The sequence below is a fragment of the Macaca fascicularis genome, chromosome 16 (assembly GCF_037993035.2).
Source record: "Macaca fascicularis isolate 582-1 chromosome 16, T2T-MFA8v1.1".
Lineage (NCBI taxonomy): Eukaryota > Metazoa > Chordata > Mammalia > Primates > Cercopithecidae > Macaca > Macaca fascicularis.
In genome coordinates this window covers 63944682-63956644 of record NC_088390.1, presented here as the reverse complement: position 1 = coordinate 63956644, position 11963 = coordinate 63944682, and the positions used below count along the sequence as shown (strand labels likewise).

Genomic DNA, 11963 nt, shown 5'->3' with positions numbered 1-11963 from the left:
CCCGAAACCAGGCCAGAGACACAGGACAGAGTCTACATCCACGATGATTCTTGCAAAGATGTCAGATTTTCTATGCCTGCAACTGTACTTATTTGGGGACAAAGAAAAATCTTGGTGCTCTAGCTGCTCAAGTTTTAAGTTCTTAATTTTAAAATTAGTAAGTTCTAGCTGGTTGTGGTGGCTCACATCTGTAATCTCAGCAATTTGGGAGGCTGAGGTGGGAGGATCCCTTGAAGCCAGGAGTTGGAGACCAGCCTGGGCAACAAAGCAAGACCCCCATCTCTACACAAACATTTAAAAAATTGTTTTGGTGTGTGTGGTGGTGTACTCTTGTAGTCCCAGCTATTCAGGAGGCTGAGGCAGGAGGATTGCTTGAGCCCAGGAACTGGAGGCTGCAGTGAGCTATTGTCCCACCACTGCACTCCAGCCTGGGCAATCGAGCAAGACCCCAATCTCTAAAAAAACAAAAGAAAAACAACAAATAAAATACAGTAACTTCTATTGTACTGGGGACTGTCATCTTGCTGGCCTTTCCTTAACTGTGTTAGAGTCTAGGGTCTGCCTCTGGTTTGGGAAATCAACCCCCTTCCTGGTATTGGCCTCATATCTCTTAGGATCATAAAGTAATCATTTTTTAATGCAGTGATTAGTTCATTTAACGATCTTAAAGTTACAGCCCTTGGTGGTGTTTTCTTTTTTAAAATTTCTCTCTTTTTTTTTTTTTGAGACAGGTTCTCACTCTGTCTCCCAGGCTGGAGTGCAGTGGCATAATCACGGCTCACTGCAGCCTCAACCTCTTGGGCTCATGTGATCCTCCTGCCTCAGCCTCCTGAATAGCTGGGACCACAGGCACACGCCATCATGCCTGGCTAATTTTTCTATCTTTTGTAGAGATGAGGTTTTTCCATGTTGCCCAGGCTGGTCTTCAATTCCTGAGCTCAAGCGATCTGCCAGTCTTGGCCTCCCAAAGCTCTGGGATTACAGGTGTGAACCACCATGCCTGGCCAAGTGTTTTAACTCATACGTTTAAGTAAAAGAATGAATGTATAGTCTTCCTGTGCAACAATATGATGACCATATGGTTCTAAATAAGAATACCAGCAAATTGGTAACTGGAGACTTAAAGACTTTGTTTGAAACTTTCAGTTATTTTTGAAAAAGGGCTTCTATGTTTTGAGCTTTCTTATATATATGTGTGTGTGTGTAGATACACAAAAGAAAGCTCAAGATACACTGTGTGTGTGTGTGTGTGTGTGTGTACTGTATATCAGCCTACAAATAGTAGAGAGACCAAAACCCTCCCACTGAGGTCACAGAGGACTATGAGAGGAACCAGGGAATGAATCAGGTAACGAATTCATGCATTTTTAAAAAATACAGCTATTTAATCATGCTTCATATCAATATTATTATTTAATTATTTATTTATTTTTGTAGAAACAGGGTCTCACTATGCTGCCCAGGCTGGTCTCAAATTCCTGGCTTCAAGTGATCTTCCCACCTCACCCTCGCAAAGTGTTGGCATTACAGGCATGAGCCACTGCCTCCAAATTCATGCATTTTTGAGGATAAGAGCCGGGGGAATAAAATGTTTAAAAACTTGCCTTAGGCCGGGCGCGGTGGCTCACGCCTGTAATCCCAGCACTTTGGGAGGCCGAGGCGGGCGGATCACAAGGTCAGGAGATCGAGACCACGGTGAAACCCCGTCTCTACTAAAAATACAAAAAATTAGCCGGGCGCGGTTGTGGGCGCCTGTAGTCCCAGCTACTCGGGAGGCTGAGGCAGGAGAATGGCATGAACCCGGGAGGCGGAGCTTGCAGTGAGCCGAGATCGCGCCACTGCACTCCAGCCTGGGCGACAGAGCGAGACTCCGTCTCAAAAAAAAAAAAAAAAAAAAAAAAACTTGCCTGAATTTCCCATCATTAAGTCCATATTGACATGTAAGGGGTAGCTGGGGACAGAGAAAAGAAACTCAGAGCTAATGAATCTGTGGCAAAGGTTGACAGCATTCCATGCTGGAAATGATTAAAACATCCTCCAGGAGGTATGACCTGGAGTCTCCTCCCCACCCCACCAAGGGCTCCCACCCAGCCCATGCTGACTCCAATTGCCCTTGACTGCATAGTTTCTGCTGGTCCAAGCAACCTTCTCCTGCCACGCCTAACCTTGGAGAGCAGGTAATGTGGTGGTAACTGTGGGTGGGTACAAAGTAAGCCCATGCGTGGTAGGCAGTGCTGGGGCATGGGGTATATGTGATCTGCACTGTCAGGGCTGCTGGGCCATAGGTAGGGAGCCTCCCTCTACCCAGATAAGCCTCTGTTGTGGAGTAATTATTGCAGTGACCTCTGGGATGAGAGTTTCTATGGTCTGAGGTGAGTCAAGGTGAGTCTAAAAAAATATACAAAGGCCACCGTCTGGGTCATGGCAGGGCAGCTAGGAGCCAGGGTCTCTGAGTCGGGAGGGGTTCTATCATCATGTGCTCAGCACATGGGGAGCAAATGGAGGGCCCTATTTTCTGAGAAGCCTCAGGGAGAATGCCCCTATAGATGAGGAGTTGATAAGTGATGGAGCTGACATCCCACTCTGGGCATCCAGGGGCAGTGGGAGTCTTCCTGGCCGTTGGCCACCAGGCAGGGGGACCCTCTAGATCAGAGCAACCTCATAGTCTTGACATGATGAGTTAGTCCTCACCTTTCCACCTGCCAGCCCCTTTCTGCTTCCTCCAGCATGTTTTTATCTGTGGGAAAACAGGCGAAGCCCCAGCTTGTTAGAAAACTGACTGCATCAAGACACTGTGGATTCTCAAAGGTCTTGTGGATATATGAGGTGAGTGGCTAGAAGTTTTGCTGAGAATCCACTTGTTTATCTGTTTATTTATTTGAGATGGGGTCTCACTCTGTTGCCCAGGCTGTAGTGCGGTGGCACCATCACAGCTCACTGCAGCCGCAATCTCCTGGGCTTAAGGTATCCTCTTGCCTCAGCCTCTGGGAAGCTGGGACTATAGGCCCACACCACCAAACCTGGCTAAGTTTTTATTTGTTGTGGAGATGGGGGGGTGGTCTCTGTATGTTGCCCAGACTGGTCTCGAACTCCTGGCCTCAGGTGATCCTCCTGCTTTGGCCTCCCAAAATGCTGGGATTACAGGTATGAGCAACAGCGCCCTGCAGAATCCACTCATTTAAAGAACCATCTCCAGAGAGGGGTTCCCGCCATCTCCCTCTAACTCCTGTTCTTTCCCCTTTTCAAGAAGTGCTCTAGTTTAATTCAACCAACGCTTCCTGAGCAAAGCACCGTGCCTGGCTCTCTGAGGAATTAAAAGTTAAAAGCCAGGCCGGGCATAGTGGCTCACACCTGTAATCCCAGCACTTTGGGAGGCCGAGGTGGGCAGATCACCTGAGGTCAGGAGTTCAAGACCAGCCTGGCCAATACGGTAAAACCCCATCTCTACTAAAAATACAAAAATTAGCTGGGTATGGTGGGGGGCACCTGTAGTCCTAGCTACTCGGGAGGCTGAAGCAGGAGAATCACTTAAACCCGGGAGGTGGAGGTGGCAGTGAGTGGAGATCCTGCCACTGCACTCCAGCCTCAGTGACAGAGCGAGACTGTCTCAAGAAAAAAAAAAAAAAGTTGCCGGGCGCGGTGGCTCAAGCCTGTAATCCCAGCACTTTGGGAGGCCGAGACGGGTGGATCACGAGGTCAGGAGATCGAGACCATCCTGGCTAACACAGTGAAACCCCATCTCTACTAAAAAATACAAAAAAAAAAAAAACTAGCCGGGCGAGGTGGCCGGCGCCTGTAGTCCCAGCTACTCAAGAGGCTGAGGCAGGAGAATGGTGTGAACCCAGGAGGCGGAGCTGGCAGTGAGCCAAGATCCAGCCACTGCTCTCCAGTCTGGGCGACAGAGCGAGACTCCATCTCAAAAAAAAAAAAAAAAAGTTAAATCCTAGCTCTCTTCCAGGACTTTGGTGGTCTAGTGGGACAGGGTGGCCTGACATTTACAAAACTATGTAAACTGGAGGATCCTTATGTAAGTGACAAGCTACAAGTCCGCCAAAAGTCACTGACATAAGGCAGATTGATTAATAGGAGAAAAGGAATGCAAATGTATGTAACATGTATACATGGGAGGCTTAAGAATGAAGCTCCAACTTCCCAGTGAGGTATGGAAGCTCATCCACCATCTTGAAGTTACAGAAAGAATGGGTGGCTTGGATTCTGTTAAAAACAGGTCATGGGAAGGGGGAGAAGAGGAATTCTATCGAAGGGCAGAGGGAGAATGATTGGATCGAGGAACAAAAATTAACTTGTAAATAGTTCTCCCTGGATTTTAAATGGTCCTCAGAGACAGTCATTATCTTGAAAAAGGGTCATGTTGAGACTCTTTTTATGGCTACATTTTTGGTCTTCTTTCCTGTAATGGATAATGGGATAAAGGAAAGAGGAGAAGAACAATTGTTCTTGTAAGTCAGTCCTATTTTCTTTTTTTTGAGACAGAGTATCACACTTGTTGCCCATACTGGAGTGCAATGGGATGATCTCAGCTCACTGCAACCTCCACCTCCTGGGTTCCACCGGTTCTTGTGCCTCATCCCCCCAAGTAGCTGGAATTATAGGCGTGTGTCACCAGGCTCAGCTAATTTTTGTATTTTTAGTAGAGATGGGGTTTTGCCATGTTGGCCAGGCTGGTTTTGAACTCCTGACCTCAGGTGATTAACCTGCCTTGGCCTCCCAAAGTGCTGGGATTACAAGTATGAGTCACCATGCCTGGCCAGTGCTATCTTTATAGGCAAAAGATAGGGGGGAAAAATCTCTTCCAGGCTCCCAGGGGTAAAAAAAACCTCTCAAGGGTTTTTTATTTAATATAGTCATGGCCTGGTGCGATGGCTCGCACCTATAAGCCCAGCACTTTGAGAGGCTGAGGTTGGCGGATCACTTGAGCTTAGGAATTTGAGACCAGCCTGGCCAACATGGTGAAACCCCATCTCTATAAAAAATACAATAATTGGCCAGGTGTAGTGGCTCACGCCTGTAATCCAAGCACTTTGGGAGGCTGAGGCGGTTGGATCACCTGAGGTCGAGTGTTCGAGACCAGCCTGACCAACATGGTGAAACTCCATCTCTACTAAAAATACAAAAATTAGCCGGGCGTGGTGGCACATGCCTGTAATCCCAGCTACTCAAGAGGCTGAGGCAGGAGAATCGCTTGAACCCAGGAGGTGGAAGTTGCAGTGAGCTGAGATCATATCACTGCACCCTAGCCTGGGCAACAGAACGAGACTCTGTCCCCCCACCCCAAAAAAAAAAATTAGCCCAGCGAGGTGGTGGGCACCTGTAATCCCGGTACTCGGGAGGCTGAGGTGGGAGGATCACTTGAACCTGGGAGGTACAGTGAGTCGTGATCATGCCACTGCACTCCTGCTGGGCAACAGAGCAAGACCCTGTCTCAAACAAACGAACAAAAAAAGTACTTATTATATTGGGAGTCATAGTTTGGGGTGACATATTTTGATTTCCTTTGTAGAAATATCAGTGAGTTCCCTATTATTTTGTCCTCAGTAGAGAAGGTTCGTTAATACCCTCTAGGGACATGGCCAGCCAAGTTGGGGAAGGAATGAGGATGGAAAGTCATTCGGACTCCTCTTTGGTAGGAACCCAAGCAAGCCGCTCCTTAGGCGTTTTCCCGACAGCTAGAAATCCAGAGGCTTTGGATCTTGAGAAGAACATGAAGGAAGGATGCCAGGAAGTACAGTCTGGTCGGCTGATAAATAAGTGCAGCTGGGCCCAGGGCCCTGGCAGCTTCTCCCAGGGCAAGGTTGACTCATTCACTCGAACAACTTTATTTGCAGACGAGAAAGCAAAGAGGGAAGAGGAGCTGTAACTTACCACACACCTCATCCAAAAATTGCATTTACTACCAAAAAGAAAGTCTGATTTTACCTGAAGCCGAATCTTCTATTCTAGGTGGGGGCTCTGGATTGTGTTGAGAGAGGAGCCACCTTTTCTTTACTCAGTTATCATCCTACGATGGGTCTTTTTTTTTTTTTTTTTTTTTGAGACAGGGTCTCACTCTGTTGCCCAGGCTGGAATGCAGTCGTCCCATCAATGCTCACTGCAGCCACTTGAGAACCTCCTGGGTCTCAAGTGATCCTCCGAGCTCAGTTTCCCCAGTACCTGGGACTATAGGCCCGTGCCACCACGCCCGGGGAATTTTTTGTATTTTTTGTAGAAACAGGGTCTGGCTTTGTTGCCTAGGCTGGTCTGTAACTCCTAGGCTCAAGTGTGCTCCTGTGTCAGCCTCCCAAAGTGTTGGGATTATAGGCATGAGCCCCTGGCCTAGAATGGGTGTTGTCTGCATTACTGTAGATGGGATTCAAAACCTAGCTCCGGTTCACAGTTTTGTCCGAGCAGCAGGGCTACAGCCCAAACTGCAAAATGTACAGTTTTATTTTTGTTTTTAATTACTTTTCTTTTGTATGCTTTTTTTTTTTTCCCCCTACCAAGTGATCAATGGAGGAAGTGTTTCACAGTAGACATGGGAAACTGGCCAGATCAACTGCTGTCACCATCTAAGTGAGTGACCCAGTTTATGTTTTAGAAAAACATGTTGAGAAAAACAGCTGGAGGGAGAGGTGGGTTAATCATTGTTCGCCAGTGCAAAGGGCTGGCTTCTCTCTGGCACAGTGAGAAAGTTCAGCTTCAGGACCTTGAACTGTGCATCTGTTGACCAGGTAGGGGAAGCATGGAGCGTGTCTCAGGATGGGTTGCACATTTTGTCCACAGAAGAAAACCTGAAGGCGTTTGCTGCATTGTAAACAGTTCAGAACTCCCCACTAGACACCTTCCTCCTGCCATCCCATGGCCTGCCTTCTTCCAAAATCAAATGAGTCACCAGAACCTTCATGGGAAGCACGAACTGCCCTTCCTCTTCTTCACCTCCCTCTTCCTTAGCCCCCTTCCCCAAAAGAAGCTGTTGTTCCCTCCAGGAAGTAACCTGTTTCCACGAACATTTAACTAGTTCCCTCACAAACAGATGGCAGACTTTTCTGTTTTGTTGTTGTTGTTTGTTTGTTTGAGACAGAGTCTTGCTCTGTTGCCCAGGCTGGAGTGCAGTGGCGTGATCTCAGCTCAATGCAACCTCCACCTCCCAGGCTCAAGAAATTCTCCTGCCTCAGCCTCCCAAGTAACTGAAATTACAGGCGCATGTCATCACGCCCGGCTGATTTTTTGGGTTTTTAGTAAAGACGGGGTTTCACCATGTTGGCCAGGCTGGTCTCAAACTTCTGACCTCAAGTGATCCACCTGCCTCAGCCTCCCAAAGTGCTGGGATTACAGGCTTGAGCCACCACGCCCAACCTCTTCTCCCATTCTTCATCAACCCTTTGCAGTGCCAAACCACCTTTGCAGTTAGAAAACATTTTTGCTGTCAAATTTCATCCATCCTGCCAGGAGTTAAACTTTGTTGATGGCGCACTACAGAGGCAGAGGCAAGGGAAGCAAACCTGCAAAAGTGTGGTCAGGACTATTTTTAAAAGGCTCCCCTTGGTCCTGGTCTGTATGCCAGAGGCAAAGAAGGGCTATTGAGGAGAGAAGGAAAGTGTGACTTGAGCTAAGCCCAAACCGCTGTCCCTCCTTGCTTCAATTCAAGGATTCTTTGGAAGAACTGAGACCGACTAAAGAAGGAGGGAAAGAAACCAAGTCATCAATTGCCCAGCTGTTGCTCAGCCTGGTTGTGGACGGGAGAGAGGTGGGGGTTGGTGGGTAGGAGGTGGGCAGGGGGCAGAAGGTGCTTCTTCCTTCTCCTTGGGAGACTCTCAGAAACACTCCCAAGCCTCCAGCAGGCAGCCCAGGAAACCGTAACCCCGCCATGGGCATCACTGGGTTTTAAAAATAAAATAAATAAAATTAAAGAGCTGTGCAACCTTGGCCAAGTCACTGGAGTCTCTGGGTTTTGCTTTTGTCAACTGTAAAATGAGACCCAGGGACCCTCACCCTCCTTTCAGCTTTGATATTCTAAGCAGTGGCAGTCCTTTGAACATAACTCCAACGAAGTGGTGCCTGGCTTTGAATTATCTAACAGAAGTAAATGATTAATGATTGTCAGAAGAAAAAGATAAACGTGGTCTATTTTAAAAATTATTATTTTTTTTTTGAGAGAGGGTCTCACTCTATTGCCCAGGCTTGAGTGCCATGGTGCGATCTCCTCTTGCTGCAACTTCCGACTCCTGGGTTCAAGCAACTCTCCTGCTTCAGCCTCCCGAGTAGTTAGGATTACAGGCACATGCCACCATGCCCGGCTAACTTTTTGCATTTTTAGTAGAGATGGGGTTTCACCACGTTGCCTGGCTTGTTCTCGAACTCCTGAGCTCAGATGATCCATCCACCTTGGCCTCCCAAAGTGCTGGGATTACAGGTGTGAGTCACCATGCCTGGCCTTTTTCTTTTTTGTTTTTTGAGATAGGGTCTCACTCTGTTGCCCAGGCTGGAGTGCAGGGGCACGATCTTGGCTCACTGGAACCTCCTCCTTCTGGGTTCAAGCGATTCTTGTGCCTCAGCCACTTGAGAGCTGGGACTACAGGCACATGCCACCATAGCCCGACTAATTTTTGCTTTTTTTTTTTTTAGTAAGGATGGGGTTTCACCATATTGGCCAGGCTGGTCTCGAACTCCCGACCTCAGGTGATCTACCTGCCTCGGCCCCCCAAAGTTCTGGGATTATAGGAGTGAGCCTAAAATATTTTCAAAAGTAATACACACTCACATTATTAAAAAGATTCAGAGTTCAAAAGAGTATTCCGTGAAGGTAGTCTTCCCCCTACTCCTGAATACCTTCTAAACACCAGGGCAGCCAGAACCCAGCCTGACCTGAGGGGCACCATGAGTCAGAGAAGCCCCCACAATTCTCTATGAAAGCTCCCCACACAGAACCTGTCGCAGTCCAGATTGGAGTCATCCCTTCTACCCGCTTTCATTCCCACGTTTTCTTGCCCCTGGCTCTGGCCATGCAGTCCTTTAATCAACTCTTTCTTTAAAAGCAGAGGAAATTCCATCCCAACCAAAATGCCAGTGTTGTACAGTCAGTTATTAGTTCTTCCCTCTTGCAGAACCAGCTGGGAAAGATAATTAGGAAATTAGTAGTCTTGGACCCTTTAACCCACACCTTACCCCCTCTGAGAGTTCTCAAATAAGGACCTTGACTCAGAGAAGGGAAGAGGTGAGGCCCAGAATTGTCATGAAAATAAACAGTGAGGCTCCTAGGTCCCCAGGCCTGGGGGTGGCTATAGAGCTATTCTGAGCTGTGAAAACACAGCAGTGCTCTACTAGCAAGTAAACAGCCGCCTGTCCCGCCAGCGCCTGTCTGCCTGGCAGTGCCTGATCTTTAGCCAGCAGGCCAGAGAGACAGGGAGAGCAGCAGGGAGAGTCTAGCGTGCCTCTCTTCTTTAGGGTGGAAAGGAACAGCAGTGTTTATTTTTAACATTTCATTCACTCCAGTGGTTGTGAAGTGGAGAGAGAGGCTAGCACCAGGGTCATGTAAGTCCAGGGGTTCTCTCCAACCTTGAATCCCAGAGAGCAGGATGCTTGTTGCTCCCTCCTCAATGCCTGGGGACTTCAGTGATCGCTGCAGCAGCACATATACTAAAATTGCAATGGTACAGGGAAGATTAGCGTGGGCCCTACACAAGGATGACATGGAAATTCGTGAAGCATTCCATACAGAAAAAATTAAATTAAAAATAAATATGAAAAATAAAGCTTGGACCAGCCTGGGTTACATGGCAAAACCCCATCTCTACAAAAAAAAAATAAACCCACAAAAATTAAACCCACAAAAAAACACCCACAAAAATTACCTGGGTGTAGTGGTATGTGCCTGTAGTCCCGGCTACTTGAGAGGCTGAGGCGGGAGCACCACGTGAGGCAGGAGGCGGAGGTTGCAATGAGCTGAGATCCCACCACTGCACTCCAGCCTGAGTGACAGAGTGAGACAAACAAACAAAAATAAAGCCTGGGGGCCAGGCGTGGTGGCTCGCGCCTCTAATCCTAGCAGTTTAGGGGGAGGCTGAGGAGGGGGAATCATGAGGTCAGGAGATGGGGACCATCCTGGCCAACATGGTGAAATCCCGTCTCTACTAAAAATACAAAAATTAGCTGGGAGTGGTGGCATGAACCTGTAGTCCCAGCTACTCGGGAGGCTGAGGCAGGATAATACCTTGAACCCAGGAGGTGGAGGTTGCAGTGAGCTGAGATCACACCACTGCACTCTAGCATGGGGACAGAGAGAGACTCTGTCTCAAATAAATAAATAAATAAATGATAGATAGATAGATAGATAGATAGATAGATAGATAGATAGATAGATAAAACCTGGGCACTTCGGGAGGCCGAGGCGGGCAGATCACGAGGTCAGGAGATTGAGACCATCTGGCTAACATGGTGAAACCTCGTCTCTACTAAAAATATAAAAATATTAGCCGGGTGTGGTGGTGGGTGCCTATAGTCGCAGCTACTTGGGAGGCGGAGGCAGGAGAATGGCGTGAACCCGGGAGGCAGAGCTTGCAGTGAGACGAGATCGTGCCACTGCACTCCAGCCTGGGCGACAGAGCAAGACTCTGTCTCAAAAAAAAAAAAAAAAAAGAAAAAAAAAAAGAAAAAAGAAAGCCTGGAGACTTCAGCCTCCTGTGCTCTCCTAGGAAGTCACCTGTGACCTCCTTATTGTCAAGTCAGCTGGTTGGCCTCTACTCATCTTTCTTCTTCCTTAATCATTTGGCCATGTCTGATACTTGACTGTCAACCACCTTGAAACCCTGTGTTCAGTGTTGCTCTGACAAAGTCTCCTCTCCTTTCTCTTCTTCCTCCTTCCTTAGCATGATGTTGGATCTTGGTTGGACACCACCCGGATGTCCCATACAGTCCTCACATCCTTAGGTTCCTTTCACACCTGTTCTTGCTCAGACTCCCCTGCTTTGCAAGTGAATCTCCTCCTCTCTGTCATCCTCTGGGCAGTGAGCCTGGCAACTTCAGAACCAACCTTGACAGCTCTTCATGCCCCATTTGCAGTCACTCATCAGGATCTGTCCAGATACTTTGTACTCGTGCTGCCCCTGGCCAACCCCATTGCCTAGACGTCCCCTAGTCCCTTCATTACCTGTGATCACCTCTCCTCTTCTTGCTTCCCACCCCAAGCCATCCTATAGAATACAGGCCAAGGAGTCTTCTTACAATACGGTTCTTCTCACTTGTCACCTGAGAACTATTCAGTGGCTCCCCATTGCCTACAGAATGAAGTTCAAACACAAGCTCACCCACATTGGACACCAGCTTATCTTTCTAGTTTTATGCCCTGCAGTCCCCCTTGATGGCCACACACCAGATATATTAGATAAGTTTGGATTTCCCAAACATGCCTTGGTTTTTCCAACTTTGCTTTTTCCTCTACCTGGAATATCATTTTCCCCATCTCTGTATGAACAGATTCTAACTACACCTCAAGGTCAAGCAAATAAAGCCTTCTCAACCCATTGACCTCCACCCCTCATTAGCTGCAAAAGATCTGTCTGATTTGAACTCCTATGTTGGGGCACTTACTGCATTCAGACCTTGCATTATAATGGTTTTGCTTGCATCTTAACCTGCTATCCTGAGCCCTGAGCGCCAAGAAAGCATTCCTTCCAGCCTCCAGAACTGAGCTCTGCTTACATGTCTGGTGCCCAGTATAGCAGATTGTTCACACGGCTGTGAAAATGCTCCCCTCCCTGACGTGTGCTCTTTTGCATTGTGACTTTTTTTTTTTTTTTTTTTTTTTGAGACGGAGTCTCGCTCTGCCGCCCAGGCTGGAGTGCAGTGGCCGGATCTCAGCTCACTGCAAGCTCCGCCTCCCGGGTTTACGCCATTCTCCCGCCTCAGCCTCCCGAGTAGCTGGGACTACAGGCGCCCACCACCTCGCCCGGCTAGTTTTTTGTAATTTT

General features: G+C 47.9%; 1 non-coding gene across 1 annotated transcript; it reads left to right on the top strand.

The window, feature by feature from the left end:
- Positions 1–9609: 9609 nt before the first annotated feature.
- On the top strand, positions 9610–9716 carry LOC123569577 (U6 spliceosomal RNA). The gene has a single exon (XR_006693399.1). It is a non-coding gene; the product is annotated as a U6 spliceosomal RNA (small nuclear RNA).
- The last annotated feature ends 2247 nt before the right edge of the window (positions 9717–11963 follow it).